This window comes from Hordeum vulgare, chromosome 1H (genome assembly GCF_904849725.1).
Source record: "Hordeum vulgare subsp. vulgare chromosome 1H, MorexV3_pseudomolecules_assembly, whole genome shotgun sequence".
NCBI classification, from domain to species: domain Eukaryota; kingdom Viridiplantae; phylum Streptophyta; class Magnoliopsida; order Poales; family Poaceae; genus Hordeum; species Hordeum vulgare.
The window spans coordinates 413494733-413505913 of record NC_058518.1 but is presented as its reverse complement, the minus strand read 5'-3'; positions in this window follow the sequence as shown (position 1 = coordinate 413505913).

Genomic DNA, 11181 nt, shown 5'->3' with positions numbered 1-11181 from the left:
TGCTAAGTGAATGTGATCGGACCCTACATTCCCTCTATGCTATACTCATCCAGTCTATTCAATTCTTCATATGCGTTCTACTTGAAACTTTGTTCAAAATCCTCACTGCGTCCTTGTCAGCTGATGATTTTGTGACGAAAATCCTCAAATCTTCAAAAAGTGTTTCTTTAATACACAGTAACTGAACCCCACTTCCCACGATCGGATAACCACGATCTCCACTATCTCCACCGCACTGTTCGGGAGCTACACGTGTCCTACGGAGACGTAGAGGCAGGGGCGGTTTGGTCCGAAATTTTCGCGCCAACAGTAACTTTTGGCTATAAATATGTCCTTATCCCCCTCGGCATACTCTTCTTCGCTCCATCGCTCTCCTGCCACAGCATACACCACCGAACCCTAGCGCCATCGCTGGTAATCTCGTCGCCGGTGAGGAAGAGCTTCACTGCCTCGACTTCTCCGTCGCCGGAACCACGCCGGAGTCGGACCATCTTCGTCCGCCGTCGCCGTAGACGTCCTCTGTCGCCGGGTTAGGGTGCATTGGACACGCGACCTAAGAGCTTCTCCACACACACCTTTCCGTGTTCTTCGTGTGCACCTTCCAGGGTAAATAAATCCCATTTTTACAGCAAGTTAGATCTAAAATTTTACATCTTCTATGTGAAATCTGTTTTTCCTCAAGAAACACTGCCTATCACCACATCATTGATGAACTATGCTAAGCATCTAAGATTTTCACGAGATTCCTCAATTGTGCGAATTTTCGGATCTGTACAACTCTGGCACCCAAGAACAGTATGCTTAGGCAAATTCCTCAACAACTGGTTATATTCCTCAAACTGTCAAACTTTTTCATTTTCCTCAAATCTGAGAACGCATATGACCTCTCCAAATTCCTCGCAACTATACTCTGTTCACAGGTACACACATGTAAGCTGATGAATCTCTCGGTTCTCATCACATTAACTCATTTGCAGCGTTTCTGGAAGAAAATCTTCAAGTCTCATCAGAATCCTCAAGAGTTCAATCTCATCAGCAAAATCCTCAGCTGAAGAAAATGGAGGATGACAGAAAACAGAAGGGAGGAAAGAAACTTGAGCAAAACACAGTTGTGGATATCCCTGAGGATATTTACTTGGACTATTGCACGCCTGATGAAAATGAGACAATGGCCAAGAGAAAAATACGGTTGCAGAAGATAGAACGCCGTTGGGCAAAGGAATGGAAGGAATACAGGTTTGTGACTGCCAAGTATGCGAACAAATTCGCTCTGAAGCCTCCTGGCAGACGGGCCCCACTTGAGGATCATCAAGTAGCACATCCCTCAAGCCTCAAGACCATTGATGACTATCCAGATGAGAAGGAAAAGCATCTCGCTAAGCTCAAGAAGTAGGCAGAAGCTGCAGTGAGGAAATTCAATGAATCCTCAGCTGCTGCTACTTCCTCTGCCGCTGAGACCTCTAGTTCAGCAATTCCTCAACCACACTCTGTGCCGTCAAAGCCAAGGGCTCCAAAGCCTCAAGAGAAGTCTGCTCAGGCTTCAGTCACAAAACCATCACCGCCAAAACCCTCAGTGCCAGTCTCCTCAGCTTCAAAATCCTCAGCACCACCACCAAAGCCTCAAGAGAAACCAGTACAGAAGCAAGTCATGAAGCCTATGACCGCCAGCTCCAGCTCCTCACTCCCAGCTGCAACCAGCTCGGAGACAAAGTCTACACCACCTCCTGTGAAAACTCAGGTGTCTGCTGAACGTGCAACTCTGCCAAGCCCTAGCAAAATCATCACCGTCCCGTCTGCATCAGAGGGAAGTGATGAATACGATGATCAATGCGTGCAAGCCATCATCAGAAACAAGCAGGAAAGAATAGCTCAAGCATCAGGCAGTGCCATTCCTCTGGCCATGGACCCCAAGGTCCTCCTTGACTACATCAACATCTGGTATGAGGACCCAAACACACCGCTTGATGATTTGAAACTTCCCCCTGGCATTAGCCACATGGTGGCCACTTTCATCAATGAAGCCAAGTGGAAAGAACAGCAGGCCAGGCAGGCCAAAGTTGCAAAGATTAAAAAGGAGAAATTCCTCAAGCAGAATCTCCTCAAATTAACTCCTGATGCATTTGTGTCAACACAGGCAGAGCTGAAGAAATTGACTGACAAGTACTTCAAGCTGTCAGATCGCAAAAGTCTCAAGAGCAATTTCATCAAGCTGGCCACTAGTGCTGTTGATGAATACAATAAGAAGGCCGCACCCCCAGCACCAATGAACCGGCTATTGAAGAAATCATCATGGAAACTCCTGCTGATGAATTTGCTGTAGCTGATGAGACTGCCCTGACCCAGTTGCTTTGCCAAAGCAAGTTGATGACTCTGTTCCAGCTGGTTCCTCAATACCAGCTGAAGAATCTGTCAAGAAAACCCCTTCACCAAAAGCTTCAACGGTGAAGAAGATGACTCCGTCTGCATCAGACGTGAAGAAAACCGGGGCTGTTGAGAAGGAAGCCAAGAAGAGAAAGGCCTCCTCAGCAGAAGAAGAAACAGAGGCCAAGCGCCTCAAAGCACTTGAAGAAACTGCTCCTCTGGACCCTGTGCCACTGAATGTCGCTCCTTCCTATGAAATGGTCATCATTGATGATCCAGCGAAAAAGGCAGATGAGGAAATGAAGGATGACGCCTCTGAGGAACACACTGATGAGGAGATTCAGATAGACGAAAGTCCTCAGCCTCTCATTCCTCAGAAAGACATTGTTCAAGCATCAGCTGCATCAGCTGATGAAACTGCATCTGCCACCAAGCCAGCTGAGGAAGAACAAACTGAAAATCCTCAAGCTGATGAAATTCAACGCTCTGTGCAGAATCCTCAAGATGAGGAACATGCTGACCCAACTCCTCAAACTGAGCAAGAAGAAGCTATTCCTCAGCCTGATGCACAGCCAGAGCAAGCCCCTCAGCCTGAAGAACCAGCCGCTAAAATTCCTCACCCTGAGGAAAATGCTGAGGAGAATGCACCTGACCAAGACAATGCATTCATCATGCTCAACCCAGAGACTGCCATTGTTGTCTCCCCTCCAATTCCTCAGCAAAATCTTAAGCCAGTTCAGCGCCAGCCATTCTCCAAGCGTCCTAAGTTTCAAAAGGAAAACTTCTTTGAAGAACGCATGTACTTCATTGGAGAAAACCCATATGACAAGCCTCAAATGAGGCATCTGAAGTTTTGGACTTGGACTCAGATGAACTACTATGCCTCTGTGCTCTGTGGACGAAACAAGATATTCCAGCACAGGCATATTCCTCATGTTGAACTTGAAGCTATACCGTGCTTAGAGCCAGTCCTCAATGTACTCCATGATGCTGGTTTACTCCCAATGTGCTCCGGCATCTCTGACTGGAACAACGAGCTAATTCTTCAGTTTTATGCCACTCTTCACATATCCGGCAACCCTGAAGACATTAACACTTGGGTGTTTGATTGGATGACACAAAACAGTCACTACAAGGCTCCTGCTACTGAACTCCTCAGAGAACTGCCTGTACCAATTCCCTCAGAAGAGGCTGTGAAGCTTTATGGTGAGCGTGAGCTGCCCAATGGGATGATGGAAGTCCTCATGAAACCTTTGGCTGAAGGAAAATCTCCGAGAACAACCTTCCTCGTCCACGAGCTCAAGTACAGACCCAGGTCTGTTTACAGAATCCTCTGTAGTGTGCTCGCACCGATCAAAGGCCATGATGATGAAGAAGATGTTGTAGGCCTCATGAAGAATATCCTCTTCAACATTATCCATGGTATTCCTATCAACATCCATGATTTCTTCTTGAGGACTTTGGCCGACAATGCTATGTGTCCTTTTGATCACAAGATATATGCCCCATGGATCATGAGATTCATCAGGAGAAGGACAGGCATCAACTTCCATGCTGAGTGCCAAAACCATGTTGGTTATATGCCTCCTATCCGGGTCAACAAGAAGAATTTCGAGCCCATTGAAGGAAAAGGCAAATCAGTGATTGAAGAAGGCAGTAGGCCCCTTGATGGCCAATTCAGAGAGCCAGCAGCTTATTCTTCATGGGACGATACTGAGACTCGTCCGGCAAGCCCTTTTCCTCCCCGCGTGATGAATACAAGAGAGCTCCTCCTCAGTCTTCACCAGAAGGTGGATCGTAATCACAAGTGGGTCAAACGCCAGTTCGGTGCCATTGTGAAAACCCTCACTGAAACACAGAACTCTGTGAAGCTCAACCATCACTATTTGCATGAGGTTTTTGATCGCACCTGGGCTACACTTGCACATCTGAAGACTCGGACTGAGCTTGAAGAAATGGACTTTGAGCGAGACTTTGAATGGTCGTGGCCTCCCAAGAAGAAGTTCAGGCCTATTCCAGTGCCAGACCTTGAAGACAGCTCCTTTTCTTCATTCCGCACTACTGAAACTGATGAAGAACAGCTCAACACTGCTACCGTTCCAAGGAAGAAGACTACTCCCGAGAAGCATCACGGCTCTTCCTCAACTGCCACGAAGTGAAATCTTCACGGACGTTAGTCCTCAGTTTCTCCCTTTTTGTCACTTGATGACAAAGGGGGAGAAACTTGAGAGTTAGTCTTCAAGCGGGATATTTTTGGGGCTTATGAACTATATTTAAGTTACAAACTCTTGGCTCTTCTGAAGTTTTTATGTAATGAGTTGTAACTTAAGCCCGATGGTACTCTAACGCTTTTGAACATTTTTCTTCGCATGCTTATTCCTCAAGTTTTAATGCACGCATGCTTGAATTCGTCAGATACCATTTGTCATCATGCATATTCATTTTCTTCATATGTGATGTTACATGTATGCATGATTTACAAGACTCGGGGGGAGATCTCCATGATATAAATCATCAATGTGCATTTGCTGTGAACAGCCAAATCTTCAAGATTTGCACATGTTCAGGGGGAGTCTCTCTGAATCTTGATTTCAAATTCCTCAAATGAGTATTTACACTTCATATTTTTGATCCCTGTTGAAGACTTAACCTAATTGTCATCAACCACCAAAAAGGGGGAGATTGTAAGTGCATCTAGTGCCCCTTAGTGATTTTGGTAGTTTGAAGACTTATAGGTTAAGTATCTAATGTGTTTGTGCGTGTACACGGGATCTATAAGTCATTGAGGAGTTTGAGATATTTGAAGAATATCGACCACTAAAAATGTATGTCTTCAGTTGAAGAAATTGGTCTGAAGCTGAAGAAATGAATCGCGAGGAATCTGCGATGAAATTAATATTCCTCATGAAGATACTGATATTGAGAAGTCCGGTGTGTCCTGAAGAAAATCACTCTGAAGAATTTGAAGCATGAAGATTAACACTTTCTGTTTTATTTTTTTTCGCATTTGAGTAATAGGAACACCGTACTATTAAAGGGGGTCGAAGTTACACTATGGAATGAATTTCCTCATGATGCTCAACCCAAGCCTAAATCCTACCAAAAGCCTCAAGTGAGGAATACGAGTGACATGAGGACTCTCACAGTTGAGGGTCCCAACCGTTTCGATAGACACACCAAGTCATTGGTCTTATCCATTCCAACGGTCATATTATTTAAGGGCATAAGTGTCAAATCATGTCGGGATGCTCCCAGGCTATAAATAGCCACCCCCCACAACCTCTAGCTGGTTGGCTGCTCCGTTAGAAACTGACACTTGTCATAAGAGCAATCCAATTCCTCAGAGCCTTCGAGAGTAATTCATCAGTGAGGAAATACACCATACACCGAAACCACAAACCAAACCTAGTGATTGAGCATCACTGAAGAAGTTGTTCCTGTGTGGGACTGAAGCTGTTACCTTTTGAGGACTGTGCATCCTCCAGACGGTTAGGCGTCATGGTCTAGAGCTTTCCAGCAGTCAATTGTGGATCGCTGGGTGACCAAGTTTGTGAGGGTTTGGAAGTCTGCCCTGAAGACTTACCACGAGTGTTGGGTGAGGACTGTGTGTCCTTAGCTCAAGGAGAATACGGTAGGGACTGTGTGTCCCGGGACTGTGTGTCCCGGGACTGTGTGTCCTTTGGTTTCAATACCAAGCCGCTCCAAACCAGATGTACGACTGTCACAGCATTTGGAACTGGGTCATCAACGATTGTCTTCACTGAGAAACGGGTTCTAATTCCTCAACTCCTTACTTTTCTCGTATTATGTGTTGATGACTTTCACTGCAACTATTTGAAGAATTTGCTGAAGACTTTCTCTGAATTTCCTCAACCCCAAATTCTTCATGTCAGTTAATCCACATGTGTATTCTGCGTGCCTGCTCACTGTGCAATCTGTTTTCACATTCTTCACTCTGAAAAACTGCTGTTGTGAAACTTTGCACTTCTGATCATTTACTGTTTCTGCTGTAAGTTAGTCATCAGGGAGGAATTTCCTCAAAAGGAATTTCCTCAGTGATGAAATTCTAAAAATCTCCTATTCACCCTCCCCCCTCTAGTCGATATAACGCACTTTCAGTATCTATAATTTTTTATTGTTTCATGCTATAATATTATCATTCTAGGATGCTCTTAGGGTGTGTATATATCAATTAGTATTATTTTTAAGCACTAACCTATTAACCTGGTATCCAGTGTGAGTTGTTGTTTTTTGTATGTTTTTGGCTTTGTAGGTTTACAGTACCAAACGAATTCCAATTGCCATGAAACTTTTTTATGATTTTTTCTGGACCAAAAGAAGACGTGGAAGCTTTGGGTGGAGACCAGACGCTGAACGGCCAAGGGGGGGCATGCCCTGATGTGTGATGCCCCGTCATGTTGCCCCCGACGTCCCTCTTTGATCTATAAATTCTAAAATATCCCAAAACCTTACGAGAGCCACCAGAAGCAATTTTTCCGCCACAACAAGCCTGTGTTCCATCATGTGCCCATATGGAGCCCTGTTTCGATGCCCTGTTTTAAGGGGATCGATCACGGAGGACCTCTACATCAACCTTGATTCTACCACGGTGATGCGTGAGTAGTTTAGCACAGACCTACGAGTTTGCAGTTAGTACCTAGATGGCTATCTCTCTCTCTCTCTCTTGATATTCAATACAATGATCATCGCATCTTCACTTTGATCTATTTGATGTAATTCTTTTGTTCGATGTGTTTTTTGGGATCCGATGAATTGTGGGTTTATATTAAGATTATTCATGATAAAGACTTGAGTCTTATCTGAATTCTATTATGATTCTTATTTGCATGATTATTATAGCTTTGTAAATCTCTCCGATCTATTAAAATAGTTTCGCCAACTAGCTTGATATTTCTTCAGTAAGAGGGGTGCGTTGTAGTGGGTTCAATCTGGTGGGATTCTATATCCAAGTGAGAGAATGGTACAATGACACATCTTTGTATTATTGGCACTAAGGATCAAATGATGGGCTTAATTAATATTGATTGAGTTCTCTTTGTCTACGTCATGTCATTGTTCTACAAGCATTACTCTATTTTATTTAATACTCTAGATGCATGTTGGATAGCGGTCGATGCGTGGAGTAATAGTAATAGGTGCATGCAGGAGTCGTCCTATTTGCTTATGGACTTGATGCCTATATATACATGATCATTGCAGTAAATATCACATAACTGTGCGCTTTTCTATCAATTGACCAACAGTAATTTGTTTACCCACTGTATGCCTACTACATGAGAGATGCCATTAGAGAAAACTACGACCCCATGGTCTATTCACTTATAAGTTCACAAATGCTACAATTACCTTGTTGCCTTTATTTACTTTGCATTTATCAACTATCATTTACACTTTACTTGCTTGCAAATAACGAGTACAAGGGGATTGACAACCCTCTTGCCCGCGTTGGGTGCAAGTGTTTTCTTTTTTCTGTGCAGTCGTTGAAGATGGAGACTAGTTGTTACTGTTGTTGGTTTGATAAATCTTGGTTCTCTAATGAGGGATATACTTATCTATATTGTGATGCATCACCCGTTCCTCTTCACGGAAAACCCAACGCAGATCACAAGTATCAGGAAGGATTTCTGGCGCCGTTGTCGGGGATTATCATCAACCTACTATCAAGTAAATCCTACAAATTATCATTCACTTGTTCTTATTTTTATTTGCTTTTATATTTAGCTTGTTTCATAACAATCAAAAATACAAAAATATTTATCTTGCTAGTTTACTTGTTTGCTTGCAATAATCATGTTATCACACAAAAATAGAAGGTAAACACATATGGATTCACATAAAGTTTTCTACTTGGATCATATTTGACCCATTCATGCTCGTGCTGAAACCCCAACTAGATTAGTTGAGGGAAAATCATTAAATTAGCATGCTCATTTTGTGCTTCACCGGTTACCTCAAAAGGAGAAACTCTTATGGCGTTAAATAAATTGTTCACTGTGCTATGATTGGAATGTGTGTGAAATTTATGATTTTACTTGTTGCTCTGAGAACCCTAAAAACACCTTCCCTACCTATGTGAGTTTAATGATAATGAAATTTTACCTTCTTATGCCAAGGGTGTTTATAGTTACTATGATATCGAACAAATTTAAGAATTTCTTGCTTTTAAGGGTGCTTATGAAATTGCTTTTTGATTGAAAATTATGATGCTACTCTATATAAATCTAAAATTTTTGCCATACTTAAATATTGCTACGAAAACTATACTCCTAATGCTTGTGTTAAACAATTCATTGAGGGAATGTTTGCTACTTTGGAACAAAATATGATCCCATTGAATTGAGTGAAATATCCCCTCTTGATGAATGTGATGCTTTCTATCCTTGTGGCCATGATGCCAATATTAATGATGCTTATGGAGATGAACTTACTATAGTTCCTTATGTTGAAAATGAAATCATTGATATTTCACCCATAAATCATGATTGCAATGATGTTACTATAAATTCTATTAATGTTGAGATTATTCATGATAAAGACTTGAGTCTTCTCTGAATTCTGTTATGATTCTTATTTGAATGATTATTATAGCTTTGTAAATCTCTCCGATCTATTAAAATAGTTTGGCCAACTAGATTGATATTTCTTGAGTGAGAGGGGTGCGTTGTAGTGGGTTCAATCTGGTGGAGTTCTATATCCAAGTGAGAGAATGGGACAATGACACATCTTTGTATTATTGGAACTAAGGATCAAATGATGGGCTTAATTAATATTGATTGAGTTCTCTTTGTCTATGTCATGTCATTGTTCTACAAGCATTACTCTGTTTTATTTAATACTCTAGATGCATGCTAGATAGCGGTCGATGGGTGGAGTAATAGTAATAGGTGCATGCAGGAGTTGTCCTATTTGCTTATGGACGTGATGACTAGATACGTCTCCAACGTATCTATAACTTTTTATGATTTCATGTTATTATCTTGTCAAACTTTGGATGTTTTGTATGCCTTTTATATATTTTTTGGGACTAACTTATTAACTCAGTGCCAAGTGCTAGTTCCTGTTTTTTCCGTGTTTTTGACCATTTTCAGAGGAGGATTCTAAACGGGGTCCAAACAGAATAAAACTTCCGAAAAGATTTTTTCTGAAAAAGAAGACGAGCGAGAGACTTGAGAACCAAGGCAGAGGGCCACCAGGGACCCCACAAGCCCCCTAGCTGCGGCCAGGGGGCCCGCGCCTCCCAGGCTTGTGGGCTCCCTGGGCCTCCTCTGCCCTAGGTCTTTCACCTATATATTCCCTAAAATCCCAAAAAAAAATCAGGAGATCCATGAAAATACTTTTCCGCCGCAGCAAGCTTCTGTCTTCGCAAGATCCCATCTCGGGCACGTTCTAGTGCCCTGTCGGAGGGGGGATTCGGATACGGAGGGCTTCTTCATCAACGCCATGACCTCTCCGATGATGCATGAGTAGTTCACCATAGACCTTCGGGTCCATAGCTAGTAGCTAGATGGCTTCTTATCTCTCTTGGATCTTCAATACAAAGTTCTCCATGATCTTCATGGAGATCTATCCGATGTAATCTTCTTTTGCGGTGTGTTTGTCGAGATCCAATGAATTGTGGATTTATGATTAGATTATCTATGAATCTTATTTGAGTTTCTTCTGATATCTTATATGCATGATTTCATATCCTTGTAATTCTCTTTGAGTTGTGGGTTCTGTTTGGCCAACTTGATCTATGATTCTTGCAATGGGAGAAGTGCTTGGTTTTGGGTTCATACCGTGCGGTGACCTCACCGAGTGACAGAAGGGGTAGCGAGGCACGCATCATGTTGTTGCCATCAAGGGTAAAAAGATGGGGTTTTCATCATTGGTTTGAGTTTATCCCTCTACATCATGTCATATTTTTTTTGACCGACTATTACATCATGTCATCTTGCTTAAGGCGTTACTCTGTTCGTCATGAACTCAATACACTAGAAGCATGCTGGATAGCAGTCGACGTGTGGAGTAATAGTAGTAGATGCAGAAAGTATCGGTCTACTTGTCTCGGACGTGATGCATAAATGTATGATCATTGCCTTAGATATCGTCAAGACTTTGCGCGGTTCTATCAATTTCTCGACAGTAATTTGTTCACCCACCGTAATATTTGCTATTTTGAGAGAAGCCTCTAGTGAACACTATGGCCCCCGGGTCTACTTCACATCATATTTTCAGCCTTACACTTTTACTGCGTTGCACTTTCTGCCTTAAGTTCTCACTTTGTAATCTATCTTGAACGGATTGACAACCCGTTTATAGTGTTGGGTGAAATCTGTTTTGTGTTTGTGCAGGTGCTCTGGACTTGACGCGATTCTCCTACTGGATTGATACCTTGCTTCTCAAACTGAGGGAAATACTTACTGCTCCTGTGCTGCATCGCCTTCTCCTCTTCAAGGGAAAAACCAACGCAAGCTCAAGAGACGACAGAAGATTTCTGTCGCCGTATCATGCCTATATATACATGATCATTGCTAGTAAATATCACATAACTATGCGCTTTTCTATCAATTTCCCAACAGTAATTTGTTTACCCACCGTATGCCTACTACATGAGAGATGCCATTAGGGAAAACTACGACCCCAGGGTCTATTCACTTATAAGTTTACAAATTCTACAATTACCTTGTTGTCTTTATTTACTTTGCATTTATCAACTATCATCTACACTTAACTTGCTTGCAAATAACGAGTACAAGGGGATTGACAACCCTCTTGCCCGCGTTGGGTGCAAGTGTTTCTTTTTCTGTGCAGTCGTTG